We start from the raw sequence: 15,840 nt of genomic DNA, 5'->3' as shown, positions 1-15,840 counted from the left end.
TATAATTTTAGTGAAATAACGCTTTTCAAGTTTTTCTTTCCCTACAATTTAAAAAGGGAACATAAATATTCACGCAAAATAACAGACATTTGTACATGTACACGAAAGCAACTGTAACACTACTAAATAGCGTTCGCAGATCTTACCTAGGCATTTATACGTTGTATTTGTCCCAGTACCTCCAATTTATTAATAGTTAAAGTTGTTTGTAAATCGTTCCCTGAATAACTTTCCAGTATTAAATGCCCACATCATTTAAGCATAGTAACTCAAAATAAAGTCAAATTATAAAATATTCGAATAACTTTTCCACGATTTAAAAAAAAAATGTTTGTGTGAAGCATCAATTAAAACACCAAATTATGCGCCAAATTTCTTAAGAAATAGGCCTACTCAGTATTATCTCGAAAAAACGTTTTTCATAATGCAAAAATAACCATAGCCATGTGTTGTAAAAAGTTACAATATCTTTCTTGTAATTTTACTTACAAACTATTCCTTGACGAATGGTTTCCAAAGGAATATTTTGTATACGTACAGGAATTTTTTTTCTGTGTGCTGATATTGGCTCAATGACATTTTAAAGAAATTATTTTAAGTTTAAAATATTTTTACTCTTATAATTTTATAAATGTTTTGCAAGTCAAAATAAATTTGATAAATTATCTGTAAATAATTTCTTCAGATAAAAAATTAATTAATTTATGGACCGAAGGCTCCGTAAACAACAAAAGATTATATCGGGAACTCAATATTACATATATACTTAAGCATTAATTGTATAATAAGTAAAACAATGCTAACTGTTTCCTAACTTTGATAACCCGATATCTCAAATATACCGATATTTTCAATCCAATATTTAATCGGCATCAAAAAAATTCCAACGATATATCTAAATACCGATGTTTATTTATAAAGACAGTTTTTCTATCCCTAATGACCTTCATCAAACAGTTTCTGAGGGCGGGAAGCCTAGGTTTCAAATACGCAAGTAAGAATTAAGAGAGCTGGTGTATGCAATTTTTGCCATGTTAATAGTTAAATTACAAATGAGAGGGAACATCCACCTCCATTTTCCTATAATCGAAAACTGTACAGAATATTTAACTATAGTCATATTAAAAAAAGTTAATTAATCATTTTAAATATTTTATTTTGTGAAGGCACAACGCGTTGCCTTGATATAAACTGACTTCGGTTAAATTAACGTGTGTGTGTCTTGTATTTCCAACATTAGTACTATATGATATCAGGATTGCAATGATACAATTATTTACCAGAGTTACATATTTTCAATAAACACGTGGTTGCAACATTGTATAGAAGGTCTGGAAGATTTGGTTTATGCCTTCACATCCAAAAAAAATTGTGATAAATAATTCAAAATTAGAATTATAGCCAAAAAAAAAAATCGGTTGTCTGTAAAGTCGGTTTAGGGACGCTTTTTAACGTGACAACGTCATAACAAAACATTGATGAAATGATTGCATACTTTTATGAATAAAATGGAATAATTTTTATTTTAACAATAAAAGAATAAATACTTGAAATTATACTAGTAATACGCAATGAAAACCACATTAACTTTTCACTTCACTTTGTAAACAGTCGACGAAACAGTTCACGTGTAGATGACTTGTAATTAATTTTAAAAACTGGCGTTTAGCTATAAAGTTTAAATATAATTATGAACAAGTTTTCATATAAATAAAATGTTATCAAATATCTATCATCAATTATATGAATCACTATAATTTTTTAGTCAATTGTAACATAACGAACAATGACCGTAACGGGACACAGCGTAACGGAACAATGAGCGTAACGGGACACAGCGTAACGGAACAATGTGCGTAACGGGACACTTTTTCGTGCGTGCAGCCGGCGTTCAGCGATTTATTAGACGTTGTCACGTCAAAAAAAATTAAAAATCAAGATTGCGGGGTCTAACCTGCAAAGTTATTGCTTGGATTTTATTTACCTGACTCTGCAAGCGGCCGTTAGTGTTCGCTATGTGTTGCTTTGCAAGTGACAGTTGAGACCAGATACACTTCACAGGCTTTATACACCAGTTGCTAACTTTTACTATAAAGATGGTCTATATTACAGTCCACCATCATTGTAATGACTATTGTAACTAAACAAAAAAAAACAATTACTGATTACTGAGCAGTATTTTTCGTACTTAAAATTTGCTTGTCACTTCCGTTTTTCGCCCTGAACCAACCTTTAGTGTTGTTTGTGAGCTTGCAGAAATACAAAATTTTGGCGTGGCGTACAGTTAGAAAAGTAACTGTACTGACAACATAACTGGCAATATAACTGACAATATATAAAATACTGTGAAGACCTAAAAAAAGTTCAATGCAATATTGTGTCGTAGAAGGGTAAATAGGAATTCAACTTACGTACAAAATTGTAAGGCACTAGTTTATTACATTGTTAGAAAATTCTATCTCAATTAAAAATAATAAAGGCTCTAAAATGTGTTTTAAAATTGCAATAATTATTGTGTTATTATAATTATTGCAGACTAAATAATGCCCGGCATGCATTGCAATGTCTCAATCAGTTTTTTTTTGTAATTTGTTTGAAGTAGGTACACATTAACAAAGCATCTCTATATTTCTCTCTTTAATTCCTCTATCTCTTTTAGTATTATCTCTATATTTTTCTCTATCTTTCCCTATATCTTTATATATATATTTCTTGTGTGCGTGTGTATGTCACTGAACTCCTCCTAGACGGCTGGACCGATTTTGATGAAATTTTGTGTGTGAGTTCACGGGGATTCGAGGATGGTTTAGATTCACAATTGGATATTTTATCTCGATTCTGAGTTAAGAAAAACTAAAAAAACACGCTTTGAAAGCAAAAATTGCAACGCATTATTAGAAGCCATTAAGTTTTGCTATTGTAAGGAACTAAGTAGAGAGTAAGAAAAAAATAAAGATCCTGACAGTTTATAGTGTCGCCATATTTGTTTCAATTTTCAATACCCTTTTTGTATATTACAATTTAAATTGCAGAAAAAAATCATTTTTCATAGCCACACAAATAGTGAGGATGGTTTAGATTCACAATTGGATATTTTATCTCGATTCTGAGTTAAGAAAAACTAAAAAAACACGCTTTAAAAGCAAAAATTGCAACGCATTATTAGAAGCCATTAAGTTTTGCTATTGTAAGGAACTAAGTAGAGAGTAAGAAAAAAATAAAGATCCTGACAGTTTATAGTGTCGCCATATTTGTTTCAATTTTCAATACCCTTTTTGTATATTACATTTTAAATTGCAGAAAAAAATCATGTTTCATAGCCACACAATTAGTGAGTGTGTGTCATTTCTCTATGTCCACGAGGTCTCGCCGCGTCAATTTTCTCCTTGGAGCGAACCCGTCCGCTTAGTTAAATAAACAGCTTTTATCGTTGAATGATTTCATGATTTATTTAATGAAAATATGCTCTCATAAAAAAATTAGTTAGATAGACATTCAATAGGTGTCTTTCTCTCACTCTCTCTCTCTCTCTCTCTGAAATGTATGTAGCTTGCTCGCGGGTCAGTAATGCAGACAATCTTTACATTCTAGCTCAAGACGGAAAAAACAGTAAATGTGGTTTACAAAGACATTTTATGAAGTGTCTTCCCGTCATTACATTTGAAAGTAGAAACATATTTACTCAAAATTTAGGTAGTAACATATTTTTATTGCAAAGACTGAAATAGAGATGAGAAAAATTATCATTTTTGAACATAAGAAAACTACTACAACTGTATCAACTGTTATGTTATAATGTTTAAATTTCTAAATGGTGCAAGATAATACAAAATTCCATGCGGAAAAAGTCGTGGGCAGCAGATACGTATAGTTATAGGTGTGGGGCTATGCATGCTGATTTTTCATATACTGCATGGATGCGAACATGTAAGAATAATCTATCTATCTTACTATAATAAAACAGTACTTTTACTGTCTGTCTGTTTGTACGCGATTTTGATGAAATTTTGTGTGTGAGTTCACGGGGATTCGAGGATGGTTTAGATTCACAATTGGATATTTGATCTCGATTCTGAGTTAAGAAAAACTAAAAAAAAACACGCTTTAAAAGCAAAAAAACTAAGCATTGTTGATAATTAGCCTCCATGGCAACGGGCTTTTGCATTTTTGTTGCCTTCTGCGTAACCATGGGAAAGGTTTTTGGTAACGGCAGTGGCGTGCCCAAGAGAAGGGCATAATGAGAAGATACAAAATGTCCAGCGTAGAAATACTTACCGCCATATCCATATCCCACAAAAAGTACATTTGGGCAGGACAATGTCTGTCGGGTCCGCTAGAAAGATATATACAGAGATAGAGATATAAATAGAAAGATAGAGAGAGTTATAGAGATATACATAGAGAGATAGAGAATTAGAGAGATGAAGAGAGATGCTTAGTATACGTTTAAAAAATTACAAAAAAAATTGATTGAGGCATTGCAACGCATGCCGGGCATTATCTAGTCTCCATATAATATTCACCTCTTTATCTCTATATATCCCTCTATATCTCACTATATATCTCTCCTATATTTACCTATAGCTATATATCTCTCTGTATCGCTATATATGTCACTCTATATAGCAATGAAAACATGAAAAATCGATGTGTTTACCTAAATATATATTTTTATTCATCTGTTTACCTGTCACGGGTGTGACAGGTATATAAAAACACGCACGTAATCGAATGCAACGTTGTGTTCAAAATTTCAAAGAAATCGGCGAAGAACTTTCTGAGATTCAAGACTGCGAACGGACGAGCATTTACATGTCTTATTTACATAGATATTATGAACGCAAGACGTGACACCTGTTTGTTCTTGTCCAAAGAAAAAAAAAGATTTGATTGATCGATCCTCCTCCGCGCGCAATTATCGCCACGCGATTCTTCACACACCCGCCGGCCGTGTTTACCGGCGACGACAATGTCTCCTTCAATCCGCCCGGTGAAACATGGCGTGGAACAGGCCTTCTTCACCCGCCCGCCCGGTGAAAAATGGCGCGGATGCGCGGGAAAAGGGAAACAGCCGGCGTTATTTCATCGCCGGCGGCCGGCGAGTGGCGGCAGTTGCGACGCGACGGGCGAAAGATTCATCAGAGGTCGCTTCTTTCTCTTTCGGCGAATATATTTCTCTTTCTCTCCGCCCGTTGCTGTATCAATTTCCTATTTGCCGCCGGCCGTCTTTCACCCTCCCCTCCCCCCAACACCGCAGCTCCGCGCTACGATACACTTCCGTGGCGCGCTCGGGGGTCGCAGTTACGGCGAGAGGTCAGACAAAACGCCGGTCCGCAAGAACCGTTCTGGGCAACGATTAACTTTCGCTGTTCAAGTTTCTGCAGGCAGGGGCCTAAAAATCTGTAGAATTCTCTAGCGGGCCACCGCGGAAATTCTCGGTGGTAAAAAAGAACGGGGTGGGGGGGGGGGGAGAGGCATGAGAGTAGTATACATTTGCCGGTCCGGAAACAGGGTCCAGGGTGTGGTGTTGTGGTGTTTTTTTCCGCAAACTTAGGGTTGTGACGTCATGGCGGCCATTTTGGATGACCGTGACCCTGACCCCGGCGGCCATGTTGGATCCGCCATTTCGTTTTTCTCGAATTTTCCGCCATTTTGAATTCTGCCAAATTTTGAATTATGACGTCACCATTGCAATTTGCGTTACTGCCGCCATCTTAAAAATCTTTATTTATTATCCGATTTCAATTTTAAAAAATTCTAAAATTTATAAAAAAAATTAATTAATCAAATTTTAATTAAACATATTTAAAAAACGCACTTATGTCCTCGGTTCAAACCCGGTGAGGGCAAAAAATAAAAAATGGCGGATACAATACAGCCGCAGGGATCAAGGTCAACGTCACGGTCATCCAAGATGGCCGCCATGACGTCACAATCCAAGATGGCGGAAAACACCAGAATACCCCACCCTGAACCCTGTTTCCGGACCGGCCAATGTATACTACTCCCGAGAGTTTTGCGCATGGGGTTTTAACCGACACAAGTCATCTCTGGATAGGGAGGGTCCTTTTATTTTGTATACTTACCACGTGTTGGCCTGATGCAAGCAATGAGCAGAAAATGGCCAAATATGCCGGATTGTTTTTTCCCCACACTGCCGGTGGACGAAGCAGTTAGCTCTAAGTTCCGGCTGCAGGTCCGGACAGGATCTGTAATTGCATATAAGCATACCCCCCACCCCTCCAACCCGGGCTCTAAGAGCTCCAGAAGGAACCGCGCGAAATTATGTGGAAACTGCAAAAGAAAAAAAAATCTAAGTTGTGTGATGATAGCCTTTAGTGTGGCTTCAGTCACGCACTTTACCATACTCATTTCTTGTCACGCTTCAACTACAGTACCTATATGTTATTAACGAGTGAAAAACCCCGCTACCTGCGTTGTTCCGGACAAAATATTGCCGAAAGCTTTTGCAGTCTGGCCGTGCAATGACCGTGGAAATGTGCAACCTGAATACACTTTAAAAAAAGTTACTAATATTAATTCAGCAAAGCAGGGAAATGGTGTGATGACAGGTTTCTGGTTTCTGATACCAAGCGAATCACCAACGTGTCTCACACAAAAGCGTGGGGTTAAGTTTTAAAACAAGAGTAGAAAACTAATCATTCCAAAAAAAATTTTTTCTCGCACATCAAGTTCACGTGAAGAAGCTCGGCGCCTTTTTTTATTTATTTTGCAACCGCGCCCGGAATTTTTTTTTTTTTCATCGGGCGCGCTCTCGCAATTATTGCTAGCGTGACCCTCACGGAAATATCGGGTCGGGGTGAAAATAACGTCCCGTTCAATTTGCAACCCCTCCTTTAGTCCGCGGGAGCTCACCGTTTAATCATCCGCCGCGTGCGTAAAAAAAAAAAACATCCGTTTCCTTCTGATTATCCCCTCTCGCTCTTCCCTTCTTCCTTTTGTCATCCACCCCCCCCCCCCCCCCCCAATCCGTCGCTTCTCCTGAAGGACTCAGCCGCGGAACTTTACGGCACTCTGGCGGTAATCAAGGAAAAATGGATACCGCCGCGCGTAATAAAGGAAGGAGGCGAACTTTGAGCGTGCATTTTCACTTTCACCCCTCCCCCAATCCCTTTCCAAAACCCCACCGAATTTTCACTTTCACCCCTCCCTTTCCCATACCCCACCGCCTCCTCACTCGAAATATATATATATAAAAACCAACCCCCTCATCCGCAGAAACCACGGTTCCTCTTACTTTTCCCTCGAAAATCCTTTTTCCAACCCTCGTACCAGGCAGGGGTGGTTTTATTACGACGCGCCGCCACCGCCCAAACCCCTGTCGCGACTTCCACCAGATCCCAACCAAAAGGGGGGGGGGGGGGAGGGGCGGCTCATTGTAGGGAAAATACTCGCAGGTCCTTAAAGGACCCGTCCCACTTTCCTCCCGAAGAAGTCCACGCCTCCTTCCTTCCATCCGCGGCAGTTTTCTATCTTACAAAATGAGTTCCTTCCCCGCGCGCGCGGGTGGTGGTGGAAGGAACGGTTGCCGAGGTAAAGGAAGGAAGGAAGGTCCACTGGCATCGAGGATGAGGAGGGTAAAAAGCGTCCTTCCCTTGTAATCGCATTAAGGTGGAGTGGATTAAGGAGATCGGGAGACGTGGAAAAGGGGGTGGTAGGAGGAGGAAGAGGAGGGGGGGGGGAGAAAAGACGGTGTGCCCGATTCATCTGGTCTTCTACTCCCTCCTTGCCGCGGCGGCGCACAATGAGACCGGGCGCAGACTGGAATTGGACTCTGGCGTGGTTAATGATGGTTTAGGATCCGGGGGAGGGGGAGGGGGTAGTGTTTCATAAGGAAAGGGGTGGGAGGTTAGGGACGTCGATGAATCATCAGCTGACACACGGCCGCAGGCGTACCGGCCCAACCCCCCTTTTGGATTTCCAGAGAATCCGTCCGCCGGTGTCTCATTGTGTCCCGATGTCCATCTATTCCGAGGGAGGCGGACACTCCTGGTAGGTGCATTCACAGCTGGCTCCCAGTTGGGCCCGTGCCACAATACCACGCAGACGGAGACGTACCCGCGCGCGGATTCTAAATATCCAAATGAAACTGAAGGGTACTTGTTGCAGATCAGCAAATAACCCCGACCCACGCACGGATGGACATAAAAAAGTACCCTCACAAAATATGTACCTTAAGAGGCCACTCCAGTGTTTCAGAGGCACTACGCAACCCGCGTTAACCTCATAAGATTCAATGCTATTTTCATTTTGCTTATAACTAATTAACTAATATAGATTTCGAAATGATTCTTGCTTGATATGCAAGACAACGATGCTCTTATCAAAGCCCCTTTCTTCAAAAACGTGCATAAATTATGGTTTTATTCTAATCTTTACTTTATTGTCAAGGTTTGAACCATAATTTATGCACATTTTTGAAGAAAGGGGCTTTGATAAGAGCATCGTTGTCTTACATATCAAGCAAGCATCATTTCGAAATCTATATTAGTTAATAAGTTATAAGCAAAATGAAAATAGCATTGAATCTTATGAGGTTAACGCGGGTTGCGTAGTGCCCCTGAAACACTGGAGTGGCCTCTTAAAACAAATGACAAAGTCCTAAGCTGGATTAGGAATGGCTACCAGTGGCACCCTGTCTATATGATGTACAGGCGAAGTTCTTAGAACTTGGATTCAATATATCTAGAAGTGGCACATACATTCGCCCTGTAAAACTCAGCCGTCCAGAAGCCGATCATTATAAGACACACCCAGACCAGAATTTTTTTGTGTATTCAATAAGGCCACTGGAGTGGTGTGTTATTGTAGGTACAGGCAAAGTTAAATTTTTATCTTTACGTCACCTTTAACAATCATCCTTTCAACTGTAAATAGGTACATTATAAATAGATACAAATAGTTTCTTACACAAAAAATGCTTTTACATAGTTGAATAATTCGCTCAAACATGTATAATACTGATCCCTGCAACTGTAACATTCAATACTTGTACAAAATTATAAGCATAACCTGAAAACCATTATATTTTACATTATCAGGTCCCGTAATCGGACTCTCGCAAAGCAAAGCTAGCCAGCTGTGAATGACAAAGAGAGAGAGAGAGAGTCAAATAGATACAGCGCATCATGTCTCGAACGGCTTAAACCTTACTGTGACTATTTTAGTTCACCAAATATATTCCAGGATAGTTTCGCTATCATAAAGTTTAATCTGGCATACCGTTTCGTTTGGTATACCCCCTAAATTTTTATGAAAGTAACTATATATGTTTATGTTCATATGCGTGGGTCCACCATCTTCCTGTAAAAATTTCGTTCCACGGTGCGCGCGCATTGTAATAATTCACTCACATAATTTTTCCATAACGCCCCTAAAGAAGTGTAACTTCAAAATACTTTTTTTCTTCTGTCGTAATTTTAATATTTCGTAAGCAGATTATATAGAAGTACAAACAATATTTTTTTAGAGAACTGATATTGATCCACGAAGGTTTCTTTAGAAATTGCGATGTTGAAAGTCGCAGTAAAATTTTGTAAAAGTATTTTTTTCCCCTACATCTATGTCAAAATAACAAGAAAATTTTGCTTATTTTAAAAATATCTTAACTGATAATGCAGTAATTTTTTTTTTCACAAAACTTAAAACTTTGTTTTGTAGATATTGTACAATTTTTTTATTGTATAAAAATACTTGTAATAACTCACGTGGAAAGTAGTTTAAAAGGATTATGTTATCTTAAATTTATTAACGGTCTTAACATTCTGCGGCGTTTGTACGCACGTGTGCATTTCACGGCCCACGCGTACTCGGGCTAATTGACTGACGCAGCCTCGCGTAGACAGCGATATGGACAATGGTAGGTTGGAGGGGGGGGGGGGGGGTAGCGGAGCTTAATGCATCATTGTCTCCCAGGCGGGCGGGATGACTGATAGGCCGTGATGTGCATGGGTGATTGGAGGGGGGGGGTTGTGTCCTCTAGTTGCGCTAAATGATGGCGGTGTAGCCCTTTCTGGGCGAACACCAATAGGTAGGGCCGCGAAAAATTCGCGGGTTCAATGACCTCTAGGATGAACTCCATAGTTCTACGTACACTCGGTCAAATGTCACCCACTCATTGGCTGCTGTCTTGTGAGACGTCCCAACGTAGCAGCCTGTGATTCGATAAAGCTTTGGTCGGGTGTTTCTCATTGGCCCAGAGTCATCCAGGTGAGTTGTGAGCCAATAGCAGAGGCAGCACTGAGGTATAACTATTTGTATTTTAGCCTATCGCGAAATGAATTCGTGAATTTTTCCGGTCTGTACCAATAGGGACTCAATCCTCCCACTAACCTTTTTACATTTTTTATTTTAATGTTTAAATAGGTACGCCACGAGAAAAATAGACTGCAGAGATTTCGTCAAGCGTTCAGTTAAAAAAAAATTGGTTGTCTGTAAAGTCGGTTTACGGGCGATGGTTTAACGTAACAACGTCATAACAAAACATTGATGAAATGATTGCATACTTTTATGAATAAAATTGAATAATTTTTATTTTTAATAATAAAAGAATAAATACTTGAAATTATATTAGTAATCAGATTTTTAAAATGCAAGAATAATTAACCTTAATTGCCGAAAATTGTTGTTGTAATAAGCAATGAAAACCACATTAACTTTTCACTTCACTTTATAAACAGTCGAGTGGAAGAGAGATAGATGCGGCGCACGCGTACAATGAGCGTAACGGGACACAGCGTAACGCAACAATGTGCGTAACGGGACACTTTTTCGTGCGTGCAGCCGGCGTTCATCGATTTATTAGACGTTGTCACGTCAAAAATTGGTTCAGTTTTGCTGACGAATCGGCAGCCGGAAACGTGTTTACATCTGACCTCGGTAACGAAAAATTTCACGTGTTCTCACGGTTGCAAATTCACTCACAATACGAGACTCGGACACGGAATTTAACGTAGAATTCTTTAAAATAATGCCGATCGCAACTGTGTTTTCAGATTCATCTCTTCACGCGTATCAACACGTAGTTTCTGCAACTCAGCTGATAGAATTCGCTGACGGAGCAGCTTCGTCGACCTTCGAAAAATTCCATTTGCAGGTAGAAATTTTGTTAACTATACAATCAAACGGCTACGATAAAAGAGATAAAGACTTGAAAAATTACTAAAATCTTCTGTATTCCCCTGTACTACTAATGCAAGCCTTTGCAACAGCATATCTGTGCCCAGGGTTTTTCCTATGTCTATTTGGGTTTTACCTGGGCCCGACTTAACATAGTTATAGTCTAGAGTCGAGATAGGGGAGTTAGTCGTGGCTTCAATCGCTGCCATTATTGACCAATGAATGAGACCCTCTTCCTGCATGGATAATGCCCAGCACGACTACGCGTTTAAGCACCTAGGTCCCTAACTAAGTGCCCCCCGCCCACCCGGGCACACACACGGTGCGCAGAGCTTCAGGAAAAACAACGTGATTTCAAAACTACTCAAGATATCCGAGTGGGCGTCTGCTTACGAAAAGCATTTAAGAGTTTGCTGAGGGCCTAAAAGTACTTTTGATTTCGGATTAATTTTTTAAACTGTATTTCTAGAAGAGTTAAAATAGCTAAAACGCATGTTTTCAGGGTTATTTTTAGGTGTAAAACAACCAGTACAGATTCTTGAAAGCACTTGAGGGAAATTGCGTTACACCTTTATCTTCATTTCTCGGCCGTATAATGTCACGGTCACCGCTCAAATTCCACAGTTGTCCTGTGACGACGAGAAGACTGCGCGCCAGTCCAGAGGAGACACCGCGCTAGAAGCACCAGCGAGCGTCGCGCTTATCATCCCGCCTCACTGACACACACACATACACACCCCTGACGAGGCGGGCTTCTTAACCCGGACCTCTGCTGCAAAAAATTGGTACCAGGCATCCTGTTGCTAACCGCCCTTGAAGATGTGCGCGACAAGGCGAGCCGAAACGTCGGGCTCCGCGTGGACGTTGCTTCAGCTCAGACGCCAAGAAGTAGTTCTGAGACTCCGGCCGCAATAAAGCCCAAGACATGCACTTGCTTCTCGAAAACTTCAACGGCGAATCAGAACACAGGAACGGGAATGCTGACAAGCTAACAGCGTACACCTTTTTTTTTCAACTTGATATTCGCTGGAGTGAAGTCGGCTTTGATTAATTTGGACTAGCGATTGAATTTTAAATATTGGCAAGCCAGCTAACAGAGCGCACAAAAAAAAATGCAGCGAAAATGGTCGAGTAGGAAGGAGGGGGGGGGGATTTGGCGGGAACAGCATGAAAATGAATACAAAACAGAGCATGCAGTTAAGCAAATTAAAAATCCCGCAAAAAATATTACCTTTCGAAAAGTATTGCCTGCGTTTTGTTCCGAGAGATCACACGCCAGAGCAACATTCGTGGCCGGCAATCAAAACAGGGTTTCATTTAGCCGTTCGCCGCAGCGTAATAAACGTTTCATAAAAAAGCGATGAATCAAAGAGAACGTTATTTTGAGGCACGCCACGATGGATTCAGGAAGCGCGCTTCGAAACTCACGAGCGCGAATCTGAAGGATTTGCAAGGCGGCCGGTTTTGTGAAGGTGAGGGGAGGGGGTAGGAACCTGCGACCTACGTGGTAACTAGAGACCTGCAAAATTCGCGGTTTCGATATGGCCTTCAGAATAGACTGCACACATACCACTGTACACTCGGGCAAAAAAACGCAAGTTCATTGGCTGCCGACTTGTTAAGTCGTCTCAGCTGGTTTGTCTGTGATTCGATCCTTCTTTGGTTGAGGGTTTATAACTGGTTGAGATTCGTCCAGATGAAAAGTAAGTAGGGACCGGAAAAATTCGCGGATTTAATGACCTCTAGGATAGCCTCCATTAGCCTCTGCATTTCTCAAGTAAACACGCGTGTTCATTGGGTACTAAATTGTGAGGCGTCTCCACTGGGTAGCTTGTGATTCGACGCTTCTTTGGTCGATAGTCTCTCATTGGCCCAGAGAGCTCCAGTTAAACTGCGAGCCAATAGCAGAACCAGCAGAATTGTACACGAAATGAATCCGCGAATTTTTCCGGTCTCTAACAGGAAGCCAATAGCAAAATTATCTAAGAGGTATATGTGTTTGAATTCTAGCCTATCACCGAATGAATCCGCGAATTTTGCAGATCTCTAGTGGTAACTAATATGCAGGGTTGGTTATGTTAGGTCTGGCACGGAAAACGGGGTAACTGAAATAAATCATCTCACTAGGCAGTCTAAGCCTATATGCACGTAATAAGTTGGAAAACTATATATAACACAGATTGGGTTCAAAAGTCACGAAGGGGGTTACAACTGTGAATAACGCGTATCGTTAGTTTCCATTGATTACCATTTACTGTTTTCCACACGTAAGTGCGAACTACCTTTCATTCCTTGGTTTTGAAGTCTGTGAAAAATCAATAGGAACTAACGAATGAAAGGTTATTCACAACTATTGGCTCACACTGTACTATCTGAATTACCAGGTGTTGTCCAGGCAAATTTACCCCTGGGAGATTATTTTCGGAAAGTCTCGTTCTCAGTTGATGGCTATGTAATATAAGGAACATCACTGCTGAATTTCAAGTATTTGGGACTCATATTTGAAAAACGGAAATTTTTTAAATTTTTAACACCCCTATAACCTTCCGTGGGGGCTGATTTTTCGTAAAATCCTTTGTTATCATATGTCTACGTAGCGAGAGAAATACACGTGCCAAATATCAAGTCTGTAGGCACTGTAGTTCCTTAGAATTCGTGTTGAGGGAGTCATTGAATGGTATTTAGCTTCACACAAACTGAACCACCCCTTTTCAACCCTTTAGGGATGGAATTCCAAAACTTCCCTCCTTAGTTCACCCTTAAGGAATATTTACTCCAAATTAAAAATCTGCAGGTCCACCGGTTTAATCTGTGCGTTGTCTGTCTTGACAGTCAATGTAAGAGTTTAATTTAGTAGATTAAAAAAAAATTTCCTTAAAACTTAATTTAGGCGTTATTTATTCGATACGTTTTAAATTCTCGTTTCACAAGGACGTACACTAGATCCTAGTGAGCGACTTTACGTTCTTTTCAATTAGAATGTCAGAACAGGCCCTTAGGGCAATATTCTAAGATATTGGGGCGAGGTAGCGAGCGAATAAGCACTTTTTTTTTGGTTGGGACACAACCGTAACCTAAATCGCGGGCCGTATTCCAGAACGTGTCCAAAACGAAATCCCAGTAAGGTAACAGATCGGCAACGGTTTTAATAAACAGAGCCCTGCGCGAGGCTAGAAAATCGTTCCAACGCATTTTAGCGGACGTTCCGCATCCATAGATATAATTGTTACAGGAAAAAAAAAAATTCCCAAGAGTAGCAGCACCCTCGCACAAAAACGGAACCACTTTTTTTTTTTTAATTTACTCAAGTGATTTTTCATTTGCGATTATTTCTTGTTACGGACATTAAAGTGTACAAGATTTACTCCACGGATAGTTTTGCCGCCATGAAGTTTAATTTGGCACACCAATACGCTTGTAAACGTCATCAGATGTTCACGAAAATTATTACATACGGGTCCGCCATCTGGAATAAAATCACCGAAATAGTGAGCTCTGCGCATGCGCGGAAGTTTGGTCAAAAGGTAGGCCACGGATAGGACACCAAAATCAGTTCCCCAAAAAAAAAAAAATTGGTTGTCTGTAAAGTCAATTTACGGACGATAGTTTAACGTGGCAACGTCATAACAAAACATTGATGAAATGATTGCATACTTTTATGAATAAAATTGAATCATTTTTATTGAATTATCACTATTTTGTATGGATACAAAGAAGGAGTGAAATGGAATCTACAATTTAATTGATAAATTTACTTTTTTTGCACTCATTAATTCAAATATGTTTATTACTTTAACGAAGAGATTATTTTAACTATAACTTTTATACATGTTTGTTATTTAACTTCTTCCAATCTGTGTTATTCTGTTAAGGATAGGACGATGATAGGAAAAGTAGGAAACGAATGGGATTGTGTTTCAAGTTTAATGTGCCTCGAAAAAGTCAAATCGATGGTTGTTCCAATCGAGTGGAAGAGTGATAGATGCGGCGCAATCGTACAATGAGCGTAACGGGACACAGCGTAACGGGACAATGTGCGTAACGGGACACTTTTTCGTGCGTGCAGCCGGCGTTCATCGATTTATTAGTCGTTGTCACGTCAAAAAAAGGAAACTGGCCGTGTCCTATCGTGCAGTAGGAATATGTTTAAGGTACAGGTGTAGCATATTCAACACCAGAGCCCTTATTTTTGTGTCTGGGAATACCAGCCCTAGTTCACTCTTGTAGCTGTGCTGAATTGCGTATCGTCTCGCCCCTCGCTAATTGCTGTTCCACAGACGACTTTCCCCACCTTCCTTCTGATGTCATAAAGCCAAAGCGTGTCTGAAATGTGCGTTTCTGCCACTGCGAAGGTTTTAGTAGCCAGTTGAACAGCACACGCGAACATAAAATAAGCGCTTGCTTTGACACAGGCTTGCCTGCTAGGGTTTCTTTCATCTGCGTGATTCCGTGAATATATTCTGTGCGTGAAACAGCATTTTTTTTTTCGTTACACCACAGCGAGACTTGCCACGAAACAAGTATTATAGCCAAAGTATTATTAAAGCTGTATTCATTCCCAAAAAAAAAAAATGAACTCGATACTAAACGCCAATGAATTCACGATGAAAAACCTTCAGAAGCAGCCAGTCGTTCTGAACTACTGGCATTAAAATAACTTGACAAATGTTGAAAATAAAACGACGGAAAATTGTAATGGTC

General features: G+C 39.9%; 1 protein-coding gene across 1 annotated transcript in view; it reads right to left on the bottom strand.

Annotated features, from left to right (window-relative positions):
- LOC134540302 (uncharacterized) overlaps positions 1 to 15,840 on the bottom strand; it is a 394,175-nt gene that overhangs the window by 19,527 nt on the left and 358,808 nt on the right. The gene's annotated exons all lie outside the window — the stretch shown is intronic.

Source organism: Bacillus rossius, chromosome 16 (assembly GCF_032445375.1).
Source record: "Bacillus rossius redtenbacheri isolate Brsri chromosome 16, Brsri_v3, whole genome shotgun sequence".
In the NCBI taxonomy this organism is placed as follows: Eukaryota; Metazoa; Arthropoda; class Insecta; order Phasmatodea; family Bacillidae; genus Bacillus; species Bacillus rossius.
Note: the sequence above shows the minus strand (reverse complement) of the source record. Positions and strands in the feature narration are given on the sequence as shown.